Source organism: Rousettus aegyptiacus, unplaced genomic scaffold (genome assembly GCF_014176215.1).
Source record: "Rousettus aegyptiacus isolate mRouAeg1 unplaced genomic scaffold, mRouAeg1.p scaffold_m13_p_11, whole genome shotgun sequence".
Taxonomy (NCBI): Eukaryota; Metazoa; Chordata; class Mammalia; order Chiroptera; family Pteropodidae; genus Rousettus; species Rousettus aegyptiacus.
The window spans coordinates 82,255,563-82,266,778 of record NW_023416286.1 but is presented as its reverse complement, the minus strand read 5'-3'; positions in this window follow the sequence as shown (position 1 = coordinate 82,266,778).

The window sequence follows — 11,216 nt, the reverse complement described above, 5'->3', positions numbered from 1 at the left end:
TGAGAGCACATTAATTCTATGGGGCTCAATTATTTAATACTGTTATCTGTTAACAAGATTCACATTTAAATAGAATTTTTAAAATTTAGTTAACTTTAAAAATTATTAGTTTCAATGAAGAATAATTTCAGCAACACATACTAGCTGACAATTTCTGATGTTTTTGTAAACATGTAAACATGAAGAAACAATAGCTAAAGTATAGGTGAGATATGAAACTATATTATTATAGTTTTCTTTAATTTATGAGTTTTACATTACACAAGACATAGAATTCTAGCTCTAAGACTTGCTAGTTAAATGGCATTTTCTAGGATTATTTTAATATTTATATCAGATGATGTTACTATAAAGTACCTAGATTCGACAAATTATATTTGATAAATTTAATTACATCAAAATATTTGCTTATACATTAACAAATTTAATAGTTCAAGAAACTTGGAAATTAATTTTATAATTATTCAGAAGAACAAATAAAATTTCAGAATGCCTAAAACTTACTTTAAAAACCTCTGTTGTGTACATAGCAAATCTGGAATTTAACTTTATCTGTTTTAGTGAAATTGAATTTGTTAGTCCATTACTCTGGACTGCCTTAATCCTAACTTTATATATCTTTCATTTTGCACCTATAAGTTCAGGCTTTTCTTTATTCCTATAAGATGTAATCACATTCTATGATAGTCATACATCTTTCATTCTCTTGACTCCCAAGTATTTAGAAATAGATTTGATGTGATTATTACCCAAAGATGCCCAGGGCTACATTGATATTCAGAGAAAGGAGACCAGTTTTTTTTTTTAATAGGAAAAATTTTAAATGTTGCTTATTACCTTGACTTTATAAGTTAAAACCATAGTAAATATTTAAATATTTTAAAAATATTTCTCATGTTATTTAAGAAAAATACACATACATATTTATTCAACAACTTGGAAATATCCCCATTTATCTTCCTCCTTCCTCTGCTCTTTTCCCTTCCAAATCCAATAAGTGAAATAAGAGTAATACAATAAAGGCATATACTACTTTACTATAATTAAAATATAGAATATATATCAAAGACCAACAGAAAGAATAGGAGCCACAAATGTAATGCTGAGAATTAAATTTACGGATTACCCAGAAATTTAGTCACTGTTTTTTGGTAATTTAGGATATGCTAAAGTAGTATTTCAAATTGCCTTTTTGATATAGTTAATTATGGAAAACATATATAGTTGCATTTTTACACCTTCATGTAATCATAGGGATAAATCGAGAAAAATTACACCAAAAGATATATCATTCAATTTGTACACATAAAGCACAAGAGTTAGAAATCTGGGCTAAACAGATTTTAAACATTCTTACTAATTTGAGCTATTCCCTTTAAGATAATTTAATTTACTTTTCTTTAGTATTTATTCTTGAAAATTATGCTTTTCCATAGTAAAAGCCATTATAAATAATTTATAATAAATAAGTTGTATATATTATATATACACATATATGTTTGTGAGTATATATATATATTAGTGTGTAATATTGAAAATATCATTCAAGAAATATACAGACAGTTGATATTCATGCAAAGCTGAGGAAGATCATCAATTATCCTAGACTTGTACTTGATTTTAGCTTTCATACCAGGAAAGGGGCTTATTGATGGTCAATATATAGCACCAGAACTTTTCAAGAAGATGTGGTCATTATTTTTAAGCAAATTTTAGTCTTACAGGTGGTTCTTTCAAAAGAACCTCATGGAGGGCTGTCAATATGTTCATAAATATATGTAATGATAGAATCTTATTTTATGTTTTCCTTGTATTCTTTAATGATGGACCTAAAATCCCAGAGGAAAAACAGAATCTTAATCAGATAAGGGGAATTCAGAGGGAGACAAAAGAAGTAAAATACTCTCTAAAATCCAGCTGAAGTTATTTAAAATGGACTGAAAAGTATTTGATGACAAAAGTAAGAATATTTACATGTTTGTGGTTACTTAAAAAATAACATTTTTAATTTTGGATAATAGGCGTTGTTAAGAATGAGAGAGGAAATAAACACAAGAGCTCTAGATTCTAGGATTTTTAAGTTGTTTTTGTGGCTCCCAAGTGAAAGCGTATTGTAGAAATAAAGAAAAAATTGTATACCAAGATATAGGTACAATAGAATAATTATAAAGAAAAATTGCTGTATACATAGGATACAGAATACTCACTAAACTCAACACACATTCCGTAAAATTAGATATTAAGGCAGAACTAAGAAAGCAGAAAGATGCCGAAATGAAAAATGTGGAGATTTTCTTTGCAGCATTAGGAAAAACAAACAAATAAACCCAAAACCTCACAGAAAAAAAATTTTAGAAGAAGATTCCTTAAGAAAATGATCTGTGAATATAGTCTCTTATTCCTTTCCATTTTATGGTACGTTTTTAAAGAATATTCAGTTAATTGCTCTTTGAAACCCAGGAAGCCCCTTGAATAAATCAAGAAATTGTTAGGTAAAGCACTGCTTATACTAGATCTGGATCCTGGACTAACACAATAATAAATTCAGTCCACTATTGCAGGTGTTGAACTGGTACTAAAAACTCAGCATTTGGTTGGCAGGATTTTACAACTAAAGAGGGATAATATTTTAACTATGAATTAATTTACTAAGGTAGTATTCTAGGAATGGAATATATCAGAGACCATGTTTATATTTAGTATGTTAAAAGTCTAGAGGACTTTTCAAGGTGGTGAGAAAAACAAAAACTGTTGATTCTAACAGTCTTTACCAGAGTAGAACCAGTTTTGGAACCATAAACTAAATTTTAGACCATCCTAAGTAAAGAGGATGGAAAGAATATATATTTTCTTAAATAAAAAAGAAAATCGCCTCAGAGAAGGAGGCAATAGTAGAAAAGTTTTTTGAGATGATGATCTGATCTAGGATAAAAGACAAAAGGGCTAGAATAATGCAATGTTGGAATCAAGGGGATATGTGTCTCTCCTTTATAGGAAAAATAAGAGGCCCCCCAAAAATTCAAATGTACTTCTATTCCTCTTAGAGGAAGAGAAGAGGACATGGGGTTATAGATGGATGTTGTGATATTAAGAAGTCTAGAAAAACCAATCAATGTGTGGATTGTAGAAAAATGAACCAATTGACTGAGACTCATCAATGCACCCCTCACTGAGTTTGGAATGCCTCAGTCTCAGTTGCAGAGGACAGGTGTTTTTCAGTGGGACCTAGGGAGTGTGTGCTACCTGATACTTCTGGTGGGAAATATAAAAATACTGCTATGACTTACCCAACAGTGTTCGTAATGGTTAAGAGATTGCCGTATAACTTCTCTGCAACTATAGTCACTTTCAGTAGCCCAAGCAGGTCATTATTTTAAGTATTTCTTTATGTCATTGGTTCATATCCTCAAAGACATGAAAAATGACTCCTAAAAATGTTAAAGCACCTTGAGTACATTGACTGAAATCAACACTTAATAAGTACCAAATACCATAATTTATTATGCAAGAGGGACATACCAGTTTTCAAATAAACCTATAAATTATTTCTGCCTCGTTAAACTGACTCCATCATAGCAACTTAGAAAATTTTAAATTCCCATATTGACAGTCCTCTGCCTGATGGCTAGAGATCCTCCAGCAGGCCCAAGACTCTCTCCTAGAGCAGTAGGGTAGAAATAACTATTCCAAGAGGAGAAAGGCAACATGTGCCTTATTGAACTGAACAATATGACAAGAGATGAATGGAAGTATATGAGTAGGCTTCAGAAGGACTGGCCCCAGCTGCTGTGGGTTTTATGTAACCTTGGAAATGTGTAGGGAAGAGGTGGCTCCTTATTGGTTGTAATGAGTACACCACTGTGGTGGGAGATAATGGGGCGGAGAATATATGGAAATTTTCTGTACTTTATCCTCAATTTTGCTATGACCCTAAAACTGCTCTTAAAAAATAGTCTTTAAAAACAAAACAAAACAAACAAACAAACAAAACAAGTATGATGTCTTAACTAGTATGTAATTAAAAGGGATTAATTTCTAAACTTCCCATTTGCTGGCAACTATGGCTGCTAATTATAATGACAATGACAGAAAAGATACTGTGCCCCCTACATTTTAGGTGACAGGAGTGAAGCCTAAATATAGAATTGTTTTTGCGCTAGTCTCAGCCTATCGATATCCAATATTGTGGCAGAATCAGCCTTCATCGTTCTTTTTAAAATTGTAAAGCCCTTCAGCAAAAACCATCAGGAAACTTTGAAAAGATAAAAGCTTTATTACTTAATGAAACCTGGAAATTACATAGCGCACTTGGAGGTCATGGTGGGGGCGGGAAGGGTGTGGTGCATGAGAATGGGTCATGGGGTTCAGCTTTTATTGGGGTAGAGGGTAGAGACCTAGGATTTCACAGATTATTGGTGAATTTAAAACATAAGCAGTAATTTAAATCATGGGAAGAGGTTGGGAGCATTAGGGGGAAGTACTGAATGGTCAGTTACTGAAATCAACCAAAACCTCAAAAACAAAGGGACCTCAGCTGGGGAGGTGACCTGGCCTGGTTCTTTATCTAGTTCTGTGGCTGGTAATGTGTTTATTCAAAATAGTCATCTTCAAATTGGATGCCTTTTTGAAATGGATGCCTTGGCACTCAAAGTTCAAGTCAGGCGCTTGCATTACAAATGAAACAAAACAAAACAAAAAACTGTCAGGGCTTACACTAGAGGAATCTTGCTGCTAAATTAATGAGTTCAAATTGAATATTGGTAGGAGACAACTAACAATAGACTCCATCTCTTGATGTAGATAGGTTAAGATGCAAAATTTCTTGGAAAGTAATGCCTAGAATACAAGCTTCAGTTATCAAGATAATGCTGGACGACAATTTGTTATAATTTGGAGATAGGTGAAATGGGAGAGGTTCACCTGGTACAAGGCAAATACTGTAAAACCTGAGTTATATTGGCTACAAATCTTTCAAGTTGGTTTAAAAAGAAACCTCAGTTTCTCCATCCATGATAGAATATCATGGAACAGAGGTGGGGGAGAGAGTCCTAAACTCCTACAAAAGTAGAATCTCCCTGGAACAAGAAAAAGGAACCATCAGACCTTGAAGACCAGTGTGCAATGATTCTCTTTGAGCCATAATGTCTTGGGATTATGTATTCCTTGCTTACAGACTTGAGGGGTATAATAACAGAAGAGACGATGAAAGGTAAACAAGTGGAAGGAAACCAAACACAAAATAGTTAACCAATTCTACATTGAATCTGTTGAAATTGATTTTTTTTTAGTAGCAAAAAAATAATATTTCACCTATCTTTATAATAATCTATTGTGTCATCATTAGTAAAAGACATTAGCTACAAGGCCTGGCACATGTTTCAGGGCATAACAAAGGTATGTTAAACAAAAAAAATTTCAAGGCTGAAAGCTTTCCTGAAAGAAAGCATTTATCGAGCTTGATGCTAGCAAGAAAAAGACTGGGTCTTGGGGTATGAGGTCTAAACCACCAGCAGCAGGGCTAAATGGAGAAGATAAACGTCTTCTGTCCTGGAGTTGAGGGGCTCTTTTGTACATTATGCTTGGAGGAAGACAGATGTGAGTTACTTTGAAAGAATTTACATTGGTTACAGATCCGGGGGCAGGAAAAGATGAAACGGGCAGCAATTCTAGATGCACAGTCTGTGAGGAAGAAATATTTAGTACTTTGATTGGTGGTAGGCAACAATCCTAAAAATGTATACATAAGCAAGGTACTGTGGCCTCTTGGTGATTAATACAAAAGTTGATTCAATGCTCCAATATAAATTCAGGAATGTAAGCCATCTTTTGTTAGCTGGCCCACAGCTATCAACTGGTTAATTATGCTTGTCTCTTTCTCTTGCTCTCGGGGCTTCTGTAATTTATTTAAGACATCTCAGAATTTTTTTCTTGTCAGGTATTGTATATAATACTCACTATTATGTATCACCTATTTCTCTAAATGTTTTATATATATTGATTCATTAAATTCTAATGAATCTTATGAGGTAAGTATTATTTTCAATCCACCTTTGTATAAATGAGGGAATTGAAGTGCTAACTTCCCCGAAATTAACACAGCTAGTAAATGGCAGAGCCAGGCTTCGAACTTAGGCTCTACACTAAGAATGAACTTATAAAGAATTTTCAGGCTTTTCTCAGCACGCTCAACCTCAGTACAGGAATACTTAACATCGACAACTGGAGCTTATGCTCTTCTGCTTCTATCCTGAGCCGAGCCGAAGGTAGCCTTGCTGGGTACATAGAGTCCCTATTTAAAAATCACAGTGCTATAGGACATACATTCCTATGGGGTTTTGTTTAACCTTGCTGTTCTGAGCCAGGTCCTTAGGTTAATGCTAAAAATAGTCCTGCCGATATCATGGTTCAGACACAGAGGCGTAGATTAGAATATTTTTCAAGCTATCATTCAATTATTTTACTCTGTTCTTCAAGTTGGAAATAAATTCCCTTATATAAAATCAGCCAGTCTTTGAGGTATTTACTAGTGATTATGCTTTCCAAAACTCACTGACAAGAAATGTCCTTCGCATTAGTGTTCTGTACCTATTATGATGAATTTAACATTTGGCTCTTCTCTGCTACTTGTACAGAAATGAGATTAGTAATTGAGTCACAGAGCAAGGTTGTACAATTTCAGGAACATAACACCAATCACTAACATGTGATCACACTGGGGTAATTATGATGATACAGCATTATCTAGTTTAATATAATTTTAAAATGGAAAACAGGACTGCTGCTCCAAGTGTTGATTGGCTATTTTGAGATAAAATTGAACTTGTTTTACTAAGAACATCAATATGTTGTTCTTGAAAATTATTTTATTATGCTAATAATGGCACATTATAGACTTGATAGCTGTAAATAGTTCAAACGCTCACTTCAACATCTCTCCACGGTGGTGGTGTGTGCTAAATTTTTTTTATACTCACATATATTCATTTAACCTATTGTGATTGAGGAAAATAGAATATAGAAATTTGTTTCTGTAATCGATTTCCAAATTTTACATTGGTGTTCTCTTTAAAATGAGATATACTTTTTCTTAATTTATGGCACCAAAAGTCAAAAAGCAATTTTTAAGAAGTATAACATTTTTAAGGCAACATACTTAGTTTTTTCTATATGAAATTTACTGATAGACTAGAGAACTACAAAACAATATCTATTTCATTTATGTTAAATATTTAATGGTAATATATATTGATTATGATCTTTATTTTAAGACATGTTTTAGGAAATTTCTATTACTAAAACACCACATTTTTTTGTTTTTGCAAATTTTAGAAACACTTTCGTGAAATGACTATAATAAAATATTACTAGATGATTATTCTAAATGAAACTAATAATAACAAATGATACTGAAGTTATAGAAAAATAAGTCTCTTATTCGTTGATGGAATTGTATGATGGCATAGGTACTTTGGAAAACAGCTTGATAGTTTCTTAAAAAATTAAACATAAATTCATCTACTATTTACCACCTACATGAAGGGTCATATTGGAGTGATGAACATATTTAAATTTGAATTTTTAATACTGTTTACACAACTTGTCAAATTTATTCAAGACAGTCAATGAATCATACACTTGAAAAGTGTAAATTATATGATATGCAACATATGCCTCAATAAAATTTTTAAGTAAATTTACTCTATTAAAAAAACCTGGACAGACATCATCTTATAGAACAGAATATCTAATTATGATAGATTGTTCAATTAAGCTTCTTGAAAGGAGATTACTGAATGAATCAATTTGACTATGAAAAGGCCTTTCCTCAAATTAAGCCACACCCCTTAACATGGATTTCCCACAGCATAACTGATCTGGAAAATTAAAAAAAAAAAAAAAAAAAGGATACTGCTTAATCACACACTGTAAACATTCTTGGTTGATTAGCCAAAACCCATTTGAGACCTACCTCCTTAGCAGAGAGACATGACTTTGTTCACAGAGAATTTTCAAGAAAGTTATATTCAACTTCGAGTAAAATTTGCTTGTAAAAAAGTAAAATTACAAGGAATATTATTCTGCGGTTAGGATCCAAATAAATAACCACATTGATAATAAAATCTGGGAGAAAGAAACACATTTTTCAATAAAATATTGAGTAGAGGAGAAAATTTAAAATCACATAACAATAATAAAGGTATAGAAAAATATGCCAAGGGTATTGAAGAATAGGATGATTTCAATTTTAAAAATAATGTCTATCTCCCAGACATTCTATTAAGATTAAGCCAAAATAAAATGAAATGTATATTATAACTTAGCATCTACCAAATATTAAATAACATTTACATGTTTGTTTTGTTCTGTATTTCTTTTTCCAGATACAATTTTCATCTCTCTTTTTATCAGAGTGGTATTCTAGCTGTTGTCTCTCTCCCAAACAACTTTAGCATATTTTTCTTCAGATAATTTTTCACTTCTGCCTACAAATTGAAAACAAAAATTGCCTTTGCAAAAACCAAGAACATATCTCCCTTAAATTTGGGGTTCATATGTCTTAAAGCCAGGTCTATATATATTAGGTTAGATTCTTGAACTATGAAATTTTTCTAGGACATTGTTTATTTCGATGCTCTGTTTTCATTCAACCTAACAATTTTAAAATTTTACATATTTATTGTAACTGATATTTAAACACTCAACTAGTATTTTATACTTATTCAATATAATGGTTTTTAATGTTCAATTAATATTTCTTTGCAAATTTAATTATTATTAATTACCATATACCAAAACTAAAATTTTCTCAATACTTTAAGTAACCTCTCATTATATATCACACAGTCTCCTCTGTGAAACTCTTCATTTGTTCATTCATGAAGATACACATGCATTTTTCCACTCACATGTCTGATTCACACCAGTTGTTTTTATTAGGCATTCAAAATACAAGATTTATACGTTTATTACATAAGTATGTATTGAGCATCTACTTAAGATCTAATACTATTTTAGGTGTTTGGAATGGTTCAGTAAACCCTGGTAGAGTGCAGCTAACATTTTATTATAAAGACATTAAGACAAATTACCAATAATAAGTGGATTTCAATAAAATTTTTAGAGTCTAAATGCTATCGAAATAATAGAGCAGTGAAAAAAAATTAGAAAATTGAGGATATGGAGCTGGCAAGGAGAGTTGCAACTTAAAGAGCCCAAGATAGCCCACATTAATTTAGCATTTGAACAAAGACTTGAAAGAAGTAGAGGATTTAACCTTCTGAATATCTAAAGAAAGATGATTTCAGACAAATGCTAAAGTTCTAAAGAACAACAAGGAGACATGTATGACTGGAACAGGAGAGGTAATGGGGCATAAAGTTATGAAAGGCCTTGCAAACTATTTAAATGGTTGTGGTATTTAGCATGACTGAGGGAACAGAGAGTGGGTACCATAAGTTTTGAGTGAAGCAGGCATCAGCAAACTCTTTTGTAAAAAGCCCAATAGTAAATATTTTTGGCACTTACCGGCTATACAGGCTTTCTCATAATTACTCACCTCTGCAGGTTCTGGCATAAAAGCAGTCATCAACAACACATAACTGAAAAAGCATGGCTGTGTTCCAATAAAGCTTTATTTATAAAACAAACATTAAATGTGGTGGGCCAGTTTAAACTTTGGGGTATAATCAGCCAACACCTACCCCTGGAGGAGAGGAACAACATGATCAAATTTTTATGCTTAAAGGATTACTCTCAATGCAGCATTGAGAAGAGACTCCAGAGGGAATAAATAGAAGTAGGGAGACTTGTGACAACACTATCTCTATAATCAAATTGAGATGGTATGGTAACAGTGCTGATGGTAAGAAGTAACTGGATCCTACATGTATTTTGAAATACACAGTAATTTCTAACTGACTGAATGTAGGTTGTGTGAGAGAAAGGTCAATGATTGGAAAGTTAGAAATGCCATCAGATGAAGTAGGGAGAAAGTTAAAGTAGATTGGTGGTAAAAGTAGAAGTTTCCTGTTTGACATTAAGTATGATGTCAGGTAGGCGGTTAGATATAAGACTCTTGAGTTCAGGGCTAAATCTCTTCTGAAAACAGAAATACGAGTCTTCAGGTTATGGGTTGTTTTTAAACTCACAGAACTGAACGTGACCACTTAGACTTGAAAGTATATAGAAAAAAAAATGAAGAAGAAAGTAATGATTATGACATGACAACATAATGATATAGGGGAAGAGGAGGACTAACATAAGTGACTTAGTGGGAGAGGCTGGTTTTATACAAAGACAAATAAGAGAATAAGGTTTTAACTGTCAGGCAAAAAAGAGCCACATGCTGATGGTATGTCGAATAAAATAAAAAACTGATATTTCGCCACCATATTAACAAAGTTAGAGATCATCGCTGATGTTGATAAAAATAATCCCCATAGAGTGATGGTTGTAAATGTACATTTGGATGGATTTAAGGAAGTAAAGGGATTGTTAAAATTGGGAAAATAATATAGAAAAATTTTTCCAGGGCTTTTGTGGAAAATGAGAAATAATGAAGTAGAGCTTTAACTATCAGGGAAAGTTGGGTCAAATGAGATTGTTGGTGTTGGTATTTAAGTGGCAGATATAAAAGCATGTTTCCGTATCAGTAAAAGTAGTCAAGAAAATAGTCAAGAAAAGAGAAAAAAAATCTCTCTCTTTTTTTTAGCTATCCCGAGAGAAGAAAAAATTGCTTGAACCCTATCTTTCAGAAGACATAGGGGAAAGATAAGATCCAGTCCAGAGAGGAAAGATTGGCTTGAGGCAAGAGTAAGGATTATTCAGTAATAGAAATAAGTCCTTGAGGAAAAATAAACAAGGAGAAAAAAAGAGAAGGGAAATTTACATAAGAAATGAGGCTTGAAAACAGAAAGAACAAGTAAGTTTTTCATAATGGTATTTTTAAAAAAGCATAATGCACTCAAGTTATACTTTTCTGTTTCCACCATCAACAGAACATTGTGTCACAAATGTGTTTAGAAAGCATGTAAAACATATCAATAAACCCTTCCTCATACAGAGACCAGTAAACATCAAGAATCACCCTCCAAGGAAATGTGGATTCTGAATCATTGGAGCCTTTTAGAAAGTAATTTAAACACATCTTTAGGGATCAAAATGTTCATGAGGAAAGGAAATTGATGAATTAATTGCATGGCATTTATTGTTTTTTT